Source organism: Macaca mulatta, chromosome 6 (assembly GCF_049350105.2).
Source record: "Macaca mulatta isolate MMU2019108-1 chromosome 6, T2T-MMU8v2.0, whole genome shotgun sequence".
Lineage (NCBI taxonomy): Eukaryota > Metazoa > Chordata > Mammalia > Primates > Cercopithecidae > Macaca > Macaca mulatta.
The window spans coordinates 92235518-92250058 of NC_133411.1; positions in this window are offsets into that span (position 1 = coordinate 92235518).

The window sequence follows — 14541 nt, forward strand, 5'->3', positions numbered from 1 at the left end:
GTGGGGAAAGGTAAGACCCTAGGGGCAGTCATTAGGTAGCAAGTCTATAAGAGAACTAGCTAAAATTTTCTACGTCATAAGTAAGGAAGAGTTTGTAGAATAAGAGAGAGATGATAGGAAGAAAAGGAAGATATGCAAGAAGATGACATGAAGCTAGTATTGAACGTGGAGGAAAGAGGCAATACAAAGTATCTCAAGAAATAAGATTTGAATCATAAAAGAATCACACTCTACTGTATTTAGATATGAGTGTAAGAGAAGAGAGGGATAAATAATAGTGACTGTCTTCTGATTCAAACTGGTGGATAGATATTGCTTCACTGAAGTATACAGAGATAGATAAGATGATGATGAGTATAGCTTTGGGCATGCCTGTAAGATAGTCAAGTGGAGACATCCAAGAAGCATAGATAAAGTCAGCATGGAATTTATAGCTAAGCTTAGGCCTTGAAACAAAAATATGAGTTATTATCGTTCTTATAACAAAACTGGTTGGTCCAGTTTCTTCTAATTTGTTTTACTCATTTAACAGTTAATAGTACACAGAAGCTTTTGGTTTCCAGTCTGGTCTGTATGAAGCATAGAAGTTTACTTGCTGTACTAACAGCAAATAAAAAGTTGAACAAACTGAAACATCAACAGCTCTTCTTAGATCCTCAGCAAAGCGAAGTCACAGGGCAAACCACTGCTCCCCAAATTGGAGAGACAGACAGGCAGGTATAGAGAATTACATCTTACTGGAGTGGAAAACTCTGCAGGAATGAACGTCCGGTTAGAAAAGCCTAAACTTTAATTGATGAAATGCTAGAAGTTCAGTGTGGAGAATTCTGAGAGTTAAAATCCTAGGGAGACCCAGGCTGGGCGCGGTGGCTCAAGCCTGTAATCCCAGCACTTTGGGAGGCCGAGACGGGCGGATCACGAGGTCAGGAGATCGAGACCATCCTGACTAACACGGTGAAACCCCGTCTATACTAAAAAATACAAAAAATTAGCCGGGCGAGGTGGCGGGCGCCTGTAGTCCCCGCTACTCTGGAGGCTGAAGCAGGAGAATGACGTAAACCTGGGAGGTGGAGCTTGCAGTGAGCTGAGATCTGGCCACTGCACTCCATCCAGCCTGGGCGACGGCGCGAGACTCGGTCTCAACAACAACAACAAAAAAAAACAAATCCTAGGGAGACCCAGTCATAGGAGTGGCCTCACCCTTTTCTGGGTTTTACCTACAGAAGCCCTGCATAACCCTCGTTGGTTTTCCTTAATTCTGTAGTCACCTTTGTAAATCATCTTTTCTTTAAACTCATTCAATTCCCCCTTTGAATATGCCAATTATTTTCTCTTGGGATTTATGAGATTGTTGTAACTAGGAATGACTACAGAAAACAGATTTTTTAAATGAAACCTGACATAGGATTGCTAACATATTTTTAATATATGTTATGACGTCCTTGTTGAAGGAAAATTACATATGGGTAAACAGGCTTGAAGTAACTCTTTTCAATCTTTTAATTATGGATGGAATGGGTTGCAAATGGAGGGCAAGGCAGTGGGAGTCACATAGCTGGCACTTAGTTACAAAGGCAGCAATTGTGATTACTAACATTATTTTACTCACAATGTTTTGGAGATTTGTGGCAATATTTAATTGAATATAAGATCCTTATTAATGAAAGAGATGGACATCCCACTGAGGTACTACTTTAAATATGTAAGTGGAAAACCTCTAGGCATGGAAAGCAGAGACCTAACTTCAGTAACACCCATGGGGATCTAGAACCCCGTACTTAGTTCCCAAGTCTAAGCCAATCCATAACCAATCATCATTGATAGGAAACCCAGTTCTCTTGAGGCAGAACCATGCTCTCTGCCGACAATAGAATAATGTGAGTCTTTCCTCTGTTATTCTAAAAGGTGAACTGCAGACCTCTTCCATAGTGACACTACATTTAGGAAAGAAAAAATACACGGGGTTATCAGAAATTGTCTCTGAGCTGAAACACTAACACCTGGAGACCCATAGCTCTACAGTGATCTAGCAGGCAAAATCAGGGTTTATGAAGGAAAGATGTTTGATATAAGCCTTTGCCCAAATAGGTCTCACAGTAAATCCCATGAAACTTCAGATCCATCTGGCATTTGTTTCTCTATCATAGAGTTCAGAGCAAAAATATAAGTAACTGATAAAAATGAGCATACTGCTTTCTGACCCTTAGAGTGCGAGCTACTTTGGTTAAGAAGTGCCAAGCAGATCCCTTCTAACTGTCCCTGAAAAAGTGAAAAATGACCATATTGCCAATTAGATGGTGATAAAAATGGCACATCCACTTCTGTATGTGGTGTCTGTATTGAAGCAAATCAACAGAACTCCTGGCGTGTGGTATGTAGCTATTGGCCTATCAGTTTTTTCTTTGAAATTTTTATCAACAAAAATAATCAGGAATAACTTGTCTTTACTTGGTAGAAATAGCATTACTCCTTTGCTCTCCTTTATTAGAACTATGCCTAGCCTCCTGGTCAATGTGATCATGTAGTCTGGAGTGATTGCCATCATCTTTTTATCCCACAGAACATAGAATACATTAGGCTGATGGATTGGATAGTATGCAATTATGGGAGCAGATTTAATCAGTCTATTAAAAACTGTTGCCTCTGCATCTGACCAGGAGCTTAAGGTGCTGTACCTCTACAGGGAAGACAGGTGAGAAAAACTCTGGTATTGAAGCAGAAGAAGTGATGTCAATATAAGCATTTATAAGGACAAACTGGGACTTATGAAGATAACTCCTGTCTGCTTCTCATTGCTGCCAACCTTGATAATAAAGGTAACCTGCAAAAGATGCTAACACCTTTTGTCATGAAGCTGCACATGCACCCAACTAAGGGCTCAGTGAAACTAAAGAAAAACATCTGATAGGAGCTGGAGAAGCTGTGGGCTTGACTGTTGCCCCATACCAACATCATGAACCAGCAGATTAGTGACAGTGTACATGAGCTACAGTGGTGCGTGGCACACTCTACTATACCCACATTCAGAGAATTTTGCTGCTGCTTAAATTCTATATACCAAATCTCATGAAAATTTCTCTCGGGACAAATTACAAGTAAAAACCATCCCAGAAAAGAACTTTTGGAAAACATAGTTTCAGCATGGCTATGTTGACACTATGCAAAACCATCACAAACTTTATAATCTTGCAGAAAACATGGTATTGGATATGCCTGTGGCCGATAGGAATTATCTATAAGATGTCCGACAAACCCCAGTAGGACAATCACAGTGCAGACTTCTAATGTTTTTTAGTAAAACCATGACCTGCTTTGCTGATAACTATTGTCCATTTGAAAATGGGCTCTGGCATGCTAATGGACCATGGTAGTTGCTGAATTCCTGGCTGTAGGGAACCATGTGATCAGAACCACGCAGCATAAATGGATGCAGTGAATCGAAATCATACTTACACAGCAACAACCCAGTGTAAATGTAAATTGTATATCTGAGATGGTATTTGAGTGGCTCCAGAGGCAAAAGTAAATATAAAATACAGTTGACTCAGATATCTATTATGTCTGCTCCTATTTCTTTGTTGCCCACTTTTAAACCAACAAATCTCATGAAGAATTCCTTTTGACCAGTTGATATAGGAAGAAAAACATGGGTGTGGTTTATAATTGGGTCTGCATGACATGCTGGTACCAGTTTAAAGTGGATGGCTACTGCATTGTAGCCCAGCTCAGGAATAACTAGGAAAGACAGTAGCTATAAAGGACAGAATTTTGGTCCTTATATCTAACTTCCTACTTAATGTGGAAGCAGAGATAGTCTGAGGAATCAGCTGTGGGAAAACTATTTGTGTGTATTTTTCAGAATGGTCAAAAAATATAAGATATTTGTGTGCCATGTAAATGTCTGTAGTAGGGCAATTCAAAAGTAGCAGATGTTCAATAATAAGGTGAAAAAGGTCACTTGTCCTGTGGATCTTGATAAATCTAATTATCTAGCCATCTTGCTGTTTGCTTGATAGGTTTATTTACAAGCTCTCCATGATAGCAGGGATAAAAACTGTATATTGGCTCAATAACACGCATTTCTCTTAATTAAATCTGATCTGACCAATTATTATGACTGCTAGCATTAGAGGCCAATGTCCAGCCAGCCCCTGGTGACAAGTTGATTATATTAAGGAAACTTTTCATCATGGAGAAGACCATTGTTTACTCTATGTGAATACATGCATGTTCCGCATAAAAATTTCCCTTTTATGTTAAAAAATCTTTGCCTATCCTCTCTTTCAAAGACTTTATAAATTCCGTTTCTATTTTCTTCCTACAAAACCTCAACTCCAACCACAGACTACATTTTTTGCTAAAGAAAATTGTCTTAGCCTGTTTGTGCTGCTACAACAGGATATACAAACTGGGTAAATTATAAAGAATAGAAATTTATTTGGAAGTTATGAAAGCTGGGAAGTCTAAGATCAAGACACTGGCAGTTTCAGTGTCTGGTGAAGTCCTAGTTCCTGCCTCCAAATGGCACCTTAAATGCTGCATCCTCTGAAGGGGATGAATGCTAAGTTCTCACATGGTGTAAAAGATGGAAAAGGCAGAAGGGTGAAATTGGGCAAATGCTGCATGAAACCTCTTTAATAAGGGGATTAATCTCATTTACGAGGCTAGAACCCTTCTGACTTAATCATCTCCTAAGGGCCTCTTCTGTTAATACTATTGCATAGAAGATTACATTTCAACATGAATTTGAGAGGGACACAAACATTTAAGATGCAGCACACACACACACACACACACACACACACCACACAAAGAATACAGTCATACCCACAGAATTCACTGTGGTAGCTTAAAAGAATAATAAATTGCCTTTGCTGAGGACTCAGTTAAAGCATCAGCTGGGAATCAATATCCTGTAATTGTGAAGTTATATATTACTGGATGTGGCATACACCTTAAATGAGCTGCCAATATATATATATAATTTTTCGTTTATACACAGTATGGTTACACAGTATGGTTAAATATACTGTGGTTATTTAACCAAATGTGTATATATATATATTCTTTTTTGTTTATACACAGTATACTATGGTTAAATAACCATGGGCTGGAGTTGAGAGTAGACCATTTCACAGTCACAACTAATTCTATGGTTCCTGTCAGATGATTGGTTGCCTAATCACAAGAAATTCCTCTCATCTATCTATCTATCTATCTATCTATCTATCTATCTATCTATCTATCTATACACACATACACGTTTGCAGCATAGATTTGCATTTATTCCATCTGAAAGTAAATTCTATTTATCTACCCCTTAAATATGGTCTGACTTTATATATTTACTATGTACTCAGTACATATTTATAATCTACTGTAACTTTTTAAATGCAACCACAAACTTAATGTATGTATTTCTAAATATAAATAATTTGAAAGAATCATTCTATATGACATGATATGATAGAATCTTCTATTTTGTAGAACCTTAAGTGATTTGGATTTAAACCTATGGAGAAAGAAGGTATATACAGATGAGATATCAGTGTGAAGGCTATTCCAAGATTATTTTAGAGGCAAGTTTGAACAATGCAAATTAGATCACACAAGAGAGACAGACTATGGAGACATTTTGAAATGTTGTAAGAAACAGATTTTAATTGAAGCAAAAGAGCAAATGTAGCAAAAAAGAAGATGTTCAGTAGAACTTAAGATGGTAAACTTGTATGGCTATTTTCCTGAGCATATAATGTTACCTGTGGAAGAGAAAAAACTTAATAATGAACAGAATTTGCAAGGGGATGGGATTGGGCAGGAAATGGGGAAAGTGATGTGTTGTTAGTGAACGTACTGATCTTGAGGAAAAATCTTGTCATAAGAAATCACAAGGTCGCAGTAGAAAATACGTGTCTGGTGCTGAGGACAAAGAAAGGGCTGGAAATTCATATTTGACAGTGATAAGCTTATTGAATACAGGAAAGGCATTAAAAGAACTGTGATTTCCCAAACAAAGAGTAGAAACTAGGAGAAAAAATTGTTATAAAATGACCCTTTTAAGTATAGATTAAGAAAAAAAGAGTCAATGAATACGACAGCAAACAAACGTCCTTAATATGGAAGGAAAATGACAAGAATCCAAGGCAAGAGAGGAGTGTCTTGTTGTTCTTTAAGATTTTAGGAGGATAGTAAAAAGAGACATATTAAATCTTTTTATTTCTGGTTATGGTTTTCCAAATGGGTAATAAACAATATAGTGACATATAAGAGTATTTTGGCAGCATTTCATCTACTGATAGTAACTGTAGAATTTATGTTTTAATGCATTTATATTTTAGATGAAGACAAATCTAGGACTAAACCACTTTTAATTAAATTTAGCTGTACCTAAATTTTGGCTGTATTCTAAATCCCCCCCCCCCACTGTTAAAATATAAGATAAATTGAAATGATTAGCAGCTCATAAAATGAAACAGTTTAGCAGGGAAACCATTTAAGTATTCGTGAAATATAAGTTCCTTCTCTTTTATTTCTAATTTTTTTTCTCTATTTTGTAGGCACATTTATAACTGCTACAAAAGAAGCTAATTGCTTACTTTCAAGGAAGAATAGTGAGCTATATAAACCAAGTTAATGGTGTCTTTGGAGCCCTAAAACATAACCTCATCTTTCAAGATTACCAGCCTCATGCCTTGATAAGGATTGTTGTATCTTATATTGGAAGATCTTCTAGTACATTTGGTTATATGCAGACCAAAGTTCCAATCTATGGACAATTTTTTTAAAATTAAAATTGCTCAATACTACTTTTTAGCTTACAACTACTTTTACATATGCAACATGCCATCAATTGCTTTTAGTAATCAACTGAAAAGCAGAAAGTTAAGCATTTTGCCAGCATATAAATTCTAAACCATTTGAATTTAGAAAAAAAATACTGACCTTGATATCTTTTCCAATATTCTTTTTTTTTCTTAAGATGGAGTCTTGCTCTGTTACCCAGGCTGGAGTGCAGTGGCATGATCTCAGCTCACTGCAACCTCCATCCACCTCCCAGGTTCAGATTCTCCAGCTTTCCAAATAGCTGGGCATACAGGTGCATGCCACCTTGCCTGGCTAATTTTTGTGTTTTTAGTAGAGATGGGGTTTTATTATGCTGGCCAGGCTGCTCTAGAACTTCTGACCTTGTGATCCACCTGCCTCGGCCTCCCAAATGCTGGGTTTACAGGCGTGTGTCACCGTGCCTGGACTCCAATATTCTTATACTAAAATTTGTAGGTAAATAATAGTAAAAAAATTGTTAGCTCTTTAAAAAGTCTTATTCAAATACAATTTTGCCCAGGATTTATATTCAAGGCAAAATGTAATCACTGAGATATTACATTCTGTTCTTTGTTTCAAGGAGAAATATAAATTTTATATTTTAATGTAATTATTGTTCCTATAGTAATTCTTCTAAACCAGATTAGGCATGTGTGTAGAATTTGTTGGTTCTTTATTATTATTATTATTATTATTATTATTATTATTATTATTTTACCATAAGTTATTGGTGTCAGGTGGTATTTGGTTACATGAACAGGTTCTTTAGTGGTGATTTGTGAGATTTTGATGCACCCATCACCTGAGCAGTGTATACTGCACCATATTTGTAGTCTTTTAATCCCTCACCCACTACCACTCTTCTCCCAGAGTCCCCAGATCCATTGTATCATTCTTAAACCTTTGCATCCTGATAGCTTAGTTCCCACATATCAGTGAGAACATACGATGTTTGGTTTTCCATTCCTGAGTTACTTCACTTAGAATAATAGTCTCCAGTCTCATCCAGGTAACTACAAATGCTGTTAATTCATTCCTTTTTATGGCTTCATAGTATTCCATCATATATATACATATATGTGTGTGTGTGTGTGTGTTTATATATATATATATATATTTCTTTAGCCACTAGTTGATTGATAGGCATTTGGGTTGGTTCCACAATTTTGCAATTGTGAATTGTGCTGCTGCTGTAAGCATGCATGCACAAGTATCTTTTTCTAATAAAGACTTATTTTCCTCTAGGTAGATACCCAGAAGTGGAATTGCTGAATCAAATGGTAGTTCTACTTTTATTTCTGTAAGGAATCTCCACACTGTTTTCCATAGTGGCTGTACTAGTTTACATTCCCATCAGCAGTGTAGAAGAGTTCCCTGTTCACTTCATCCATGCCAACATCTACTGTTTTTTGATTTTTTGATTATGACCATTCTTTCAGCAGTAAGGTGGTATCACATTGTGGGTTTGATTTGCATTTCCCTGATCAATAGTGATGTTGAGGATTTTTACATATGTTCATTGGCCATTTATATATCTTCTTTTGAGAATTGTCTATTAATGTCCTTAGCCTACTTTTTGATAGGATTGTTTTTTTCTTACTGATTTGTTTGAGTTTGTCATAGACTCTGGATATTAGTCTTTTGTCAGATGTATAGATTGTGAAGGTTTTCTCCCACTTTGTGGGTTGTCTGTTTACTCTGCTGACTGTTCTTTTTGCCATGCAAAAGCTCTTTAGTTTAATTAGGTCCCAGCTATTCATCTTTGTTTTTATTGCATTTGCTTCGAGGTTCTTGGTTATGAAATCCTTGCCTAAGACAGTGACTAGAAGAGTTTTTTCAATGTTACCTTCTAGAACTTGTATTGTTCCAGGTCTTAGGTTTAAGTGCTTAATCCACCTTGAATTTGCTTTGGTATAAGGTGAGAGATGAGGATCCAGTTTCATTCTCCTACAGGTGGCTAGCCAATTATCCCAGCACCATTTGTTAAAAATGGTGTCCTTTCCCCACTTTATGTTTATGTTTACTTTGTCAAAGATCAGTGGGTTGTAAGTATTTGGGTTTATTTCTCAGTTCCCTATTCTGTTCCATTGGTCTATGTGCCTATTTTTATACCAGTACCATATTGTTTTGGTGACTATGGCTTTATAGTATAGTTTGAAATCAGGTATTGTGACGCATCCAGATCTTTTCTTTTTGCTTAGGCTTGCTTTGGCTATGAAGGCCCTTTTTTGGTTCCATATGAATTTTAGAACTTTTTTTTTTTTTCCTTATTCTGTGAAGAATGATGGTGGTATTTTGATATTTTGATGGGGATTGTGTTCAATTTGTAGATTGCTTTTAGCAGTATGGTTATTTTCACAACATTGATTCTACCCATCCATGAGCATGGGATATATTTCCATTTGTTCATGTCATCTATGATTTCCTTCATCACAGTTTTGTAGTTTTCCTTGTAGAGGTCTTTTGAGTTATTGATTTGATTCTCCACTTGGTCATTGCTGGTGTATGAAGGAGCTACTGACTTGTGTACATTAATCTTGTATCTGGAAACTTTGCTGAATTCTTTTATCAGTTCTAGGAGCTTTCTGGGGGAGTCCTTAGGGTTTTCAAGGTAAACAATCATATCGTCGTAAACAGTGATGGTTTGACTTCCTCTTTACCTATCAGGATGCCTTTTATTTCTTTCTCTTGTCTGACTGCTGGCTAGGACTTCCAGTACTTTGTTGAAGAGGAGTGGTGAGAGGGGGCATCCTTGTCTTCTTACAGTTCTTGGAGGGAATGCTTTCAACTTTTCCTCATTCAGTATTATGTTGGCTGTGGGTTTGTCATAGACGGCTTTTATTACATTGAGGTATGTCCCTTGTATGCTTATTTTGCTGAGAGTTTTAATCATACAGAAATGCTGGATTTTGTGGAATGCTTTTTCTGCATCTATTCAGATGATACTGTGATTTTTGTTTTTAATTCTGTTTACATGGTATATCACATTTATTGACTTGTGTGTGTTAAACTATCCCTGAATTCCTGGTATGAAACCCACTTGACTGTGATGGATTATCTTTTTGATATCTTGGTGGATTCAGTTAGCTAGCCAGTATTCTGTTAAGAATTTTGGCATCTATGTTCATCAAGGATATCTGTTGGTAGTTTTATTTTTTGGTTATATCACTTCCTGGTTTTGGTATTAGGGTGACGCTGGCTTCATAGAATGAATTAGGGATAGTTGTTTCTCTATCTTGTGTCTTGTGGAATAGTGTCAAAAAGATTGGTACCAATTCTTCTTTGAATATCTGGTAGAATTCTTCTGTGAATCCATCTGCTTCTGGGTGTTTTTGTTGGCAATTTTTAAATTACCATTTCAATCTCACTGCTTCTTATTGGTCTGTTCAGGGTATCTAATTCTTTCTGATTTAAGCTAGGAGGGTTGTATTTTTCCAGAAATTTATCCATCTCTTCTAGGTTTTCTAGTTTATGTGCACAAAGGTGTTCATAGTAGCCTTGAATGATCTTTTGTATTTCAGTAATATCAATTGTAATATCTCCTGTTTCATTTCTTAGTGAAGTTATTTGGATTTTCTCTCTTCTTTCCTTGGTTAATCTTGCTAATAGTCTATCAGTTTTATTATTTTTGTTCGAAGAACCAGCTTTTGTTGCATTTATCTTTTTGTAGGTTTTTTGTGTGTGTGTGTGTGTGTTTTTTTTTTTTTTTTTTTTTTTTTTTTTTTTTTTTCTTGTTTGTTTCAATTTCATTTAGTTCTGCTCTGATCTTGGTTATTTCCTTTCTTCTTCTGGGTTCTTATTTCTCTAGTTCCTTGAGATGTGACCTTAGATTGTCTGTTTATGCTCTTTCAGACTTTTTTGATGTAGGCATTTAGGGCTGTGAACTTTCTTCTTAGCACAGCCTTTGCTGCATCCCAGATATTTTTATAGATAGTGTCATTATTGTCATTCATTTTGAAGAATTTAATTTCCATCTTGATTTCATTTTTGACCCAATGCTCATTCAGGAGCAGGTTATTTAATTTCCATGCATTTGCATGGTTTTGAAAGTTCCTTTTGGAATTGATTTCTAGTTTATTCCACTGTCATCTGAAAGAGTGCTTGATATAATTTTAATCTTCTTAAATTTATTGAGGCTTACTTTATGGCCTGACATATGACTATCTTGGAGAAAGTTCCATGTGCTGTTGAACAGAATGTGTATTCTGCAATTGTTGGATAGAATGTTCTGTATACATCAGTTAAGTCCATTTGTTCCAAGGTATATTTTAAATCCATTGTTTCTTTGTTGACTTTCTGTCTCAATGATCTGTCTAGTACTGTCAGTGGAGTATTGAAGTCCCCCATTATTATTGTGTTGTTGTCTATCCCCCTTCTTAGGTTTGCTGGTAATTGTTTGACAAATTTGGGAGCGCCAGTGTTAGGTGCATAGATGTTTAAGATTGTGAGATTTTCCTGTTGGACAAGGTCTTTTATCATTTTATAATGTCCCCCTTTGTCTTTTTCAACTACTGTTGCTTTAATTGGTTCATCTGATATAAGAATAGCTATCCCTGCTAACTTTTGGTGTCCATTTGCATAAAATGCCTTTTTCTAGCCCTTTACTTTAAGTTTATGTGACTCCTTATGTGTTAGGTGAGTCTCCTGAAGGCAGCAGATAGTTGGTGGCTGAGTTCTTATCCATTCTGTGGTTCTGTATCTTCTAAGTGGAACATTTAAGCCATTTACATTCAATGTTACTATTGAAATGTGAGGTATGATTGCATTCATCATGCTCTTTGTTGCCTGTGTACTTTGTTTTTTGTTGTTGTTGTTGTTTGTTTTTGCTCTTTAACTTGTATTTTTCTTGTATAGGTCCTGTGTCATTTGTACTTTAAAGAGGCTCTGCTTTGACATGTTTCCAGGATTTGTTTCAGGATTTAGAGCTCCTTTTAGCAGTTCTTGTAGTGGTGGCTTGGTAATGGTGAATTCTCTCAGCATTTGTTTGTCTGAAAATGACTGTTATCTTTCCTTCATATATGATGCTTAATTTCGCTGTATACAAAATTTTTGGCTGATAGTTGTTTTGCTTGAGGAGGCTGAAGATCAGGCCCCAATTCCTTCTAGCTTGTAAGGTTTCTGCTGAGAAATCTGCTGTTAATCTGATAGGTTTTCTTTTATAGATTACCTGGTGTTTTTGTCTCACAGGTCTTAAAACTCTTTACTTTGTCTTAACTTTGGATAACCTGATGACAATGTGCATAGGTGAAGATCTTTTTGTGATGAATTGCCTGGGTGTTCTTTACGCTTCTTGTATTTGGATGTCTAGGTCTCTAGCAAAGCCAGGGAAATTTTTCTCAATTAATCCCCCAAATATGTTTTCCAAGCTTTTAGAATTCTCTGCTTCCTCAGCAAGACCAATTATTCTTAGGTTTCATTGTTTAACATAATCCCAGACTTCTTAGGTTTCATTGTTTAACATAATCCCAGACTTCTTAGAGGCTTTGTTCACATTTTCTTTTCTTTTTTTTTTTTTTTTCATTGTCTTTATTGGATTGGGTTAATTCTAAGAATTTACCTTTGAGCTCTGAATTTCTTTCTTCTACTCTTTCATTTCTATTCCTGAGACCCTTCAGAGCATTTTGCATTTCTAAAAGTGTGTCCAAAGTTTCATGACTATTTGATTGTTTTTTCTTTAAGCTATCTATTCCTTGAATATTTCTTCCTTCACTTCTTGTATCATTTTTTTTTTATTTCCTTGTATTATTTTTTGGATTTCCTTGCATTGGGCCTTACCTTTCTCTGATCCCTCCCTGATTAGGTTAATAACTAACCTTCTAAATTATTTTTCGGGTAAATCAGGAATTTATTCTTCGTTTGGACTTATTGCTGGTGAACAACTGTGATTTTGGGGGTGTTAAAGTGCCTTGTTTTGTCATATTACCTGGGTTGACTTTCTGATTTCTCTCATTTGGGTAAGCTCTGTCAGAGGAAAGGTCTAGGACTGAAAGCTGTTGTTCAAATTATTTTGTCTCTGGGGTGTTCCCTTGATGTTGTACTCTCCTCCTTTTCCTATGGATGTGGCTTCCTGTGAGCCAAACTGTACTAATTGTTGTGTCTCTTCTGAGTCTATCCACCCAGCAAGTCTACCCCACTCTAGGCTGGTACTGGGAGTTGTCTGCACAGTCCTGTGATGTTAACCAACTATGGGTGTCTCAACCATGGATAATAGTGCCTGTTCCCATGGAGGTGGCAGCGGGGTGCAACAGACTCCATGAGGGTTCTTAGCTTTGGTGGTTAATGCTCTATTTTTGTGCTGGTTGGTCTCCTGCTGGGAGGTGACACTTTCCAGAAAGCATCAGCTGTGGTAGTATGGAGAGGAACTGGTGGTGGGTGGCGCCTTAGAACTCCCAAGATTATATGCCTTTTGTTTTCTGCTACCAGGGTAGGTAGGGAAGGACCATCAGGTGGGGGCAGAGCTAGGTGTGTCTGAGCTGAGACTCTCTTTGGGTGAGTCTTGCTCCCACTGCTGTGGCCGATGAGGGTAAGATTCCCAGGTCACTGGCACTATGTACCCAGGAGGATTATATAAGGCAGCCTCTGTTGAGTCATGCAGATTTTGAGGGAATTAAGAAAGTAGGCAGTCATGGGTCTCACCCAGCTCCCATGCAAACCAAAGAGTCAGTCTCACTCCCCACTGTGTTCCCCAAACAACCCTAAGTCTGTTTCCAGGTGGAAGGTGAGATGGGCCTGAAAACTTGCCCGATGCTATCCACCTCCCAGCTGCAAAAGAAAAGGGCTTTATTCTTCCCCAACCTGTGAAGCCTGCATGCTGGTTTCTTGCCCACCCCTGAATTCTGGCCAGGAGGTTGCTTCCCCTGTTCAAATTGCTACAGACTTTGGCTAGAGAATTCCTTCTCCTTGTGGAGATTTTATGTCCTGCTCCTCTGGCCACCCTCCCAATGGATCCCTGTGGTGCCAGGCAGGAATGGGCTGCTTGGGGGCCCAGCGAGTTTCTACGGCCTTTCTGCTGCTCCCTCTACCCCTGTATTTCAGTTGGCTCTTTAACCTGACTCAGCTTCAGGTAAAGTCACAAACTGCTCCCACAAATAGAGCTTCAGTTTCTCCAGTGGGAGTATGTGTTCTGGAGAGGAGGGTCTTCCTTTCCCTCTTTCACAGTTGGGGCATTCACAGTATTTGAGGGGCTCCCAGATCTTGCAGGAGCAGTCTGCTTCCTTTTGAGGGTCTGTGGGTCCTCTCAGGATTGCTGGTTTGTTCTTGCAGTAAATTTGGAGCTAAAATTCACAATGCAAGCCTCCACATGCTGCTCTGTACAGAGCTACAATCTAGTCCTGCCTTCTGTCCTGCATGATCCTGTTTCCAGAATTTATTCATTCTTGTGCATTCTTGGTCTCGCTGACTTCAAGAATGAAGCTGCAGACCCTCGTGATGAGCGTCACAGCTCTTAAAGATGGTGTGTCCAGAGTTTGTTTCTTCCGATGTTCAGATGTATCCGGAGTGTCTTCCTTCCACTGGGTTTGTGGTCTTGCTGATTTCAAGAATGAAGCTGCAGACCTTTGTGGCGAGTGTTATGGCTCTTAAAGGTGGTGCAGACCTAAAGAAAGAGCAGCAGCAACATTTATTGTGAAGAGCAAAAGAACAAAGCTTCCATAGCATGGAAGGGGACCCGTGTGGGTTGCTGCTGCTGGCTTGGGTGGCCAGTTTTTATTCCCTTATTTG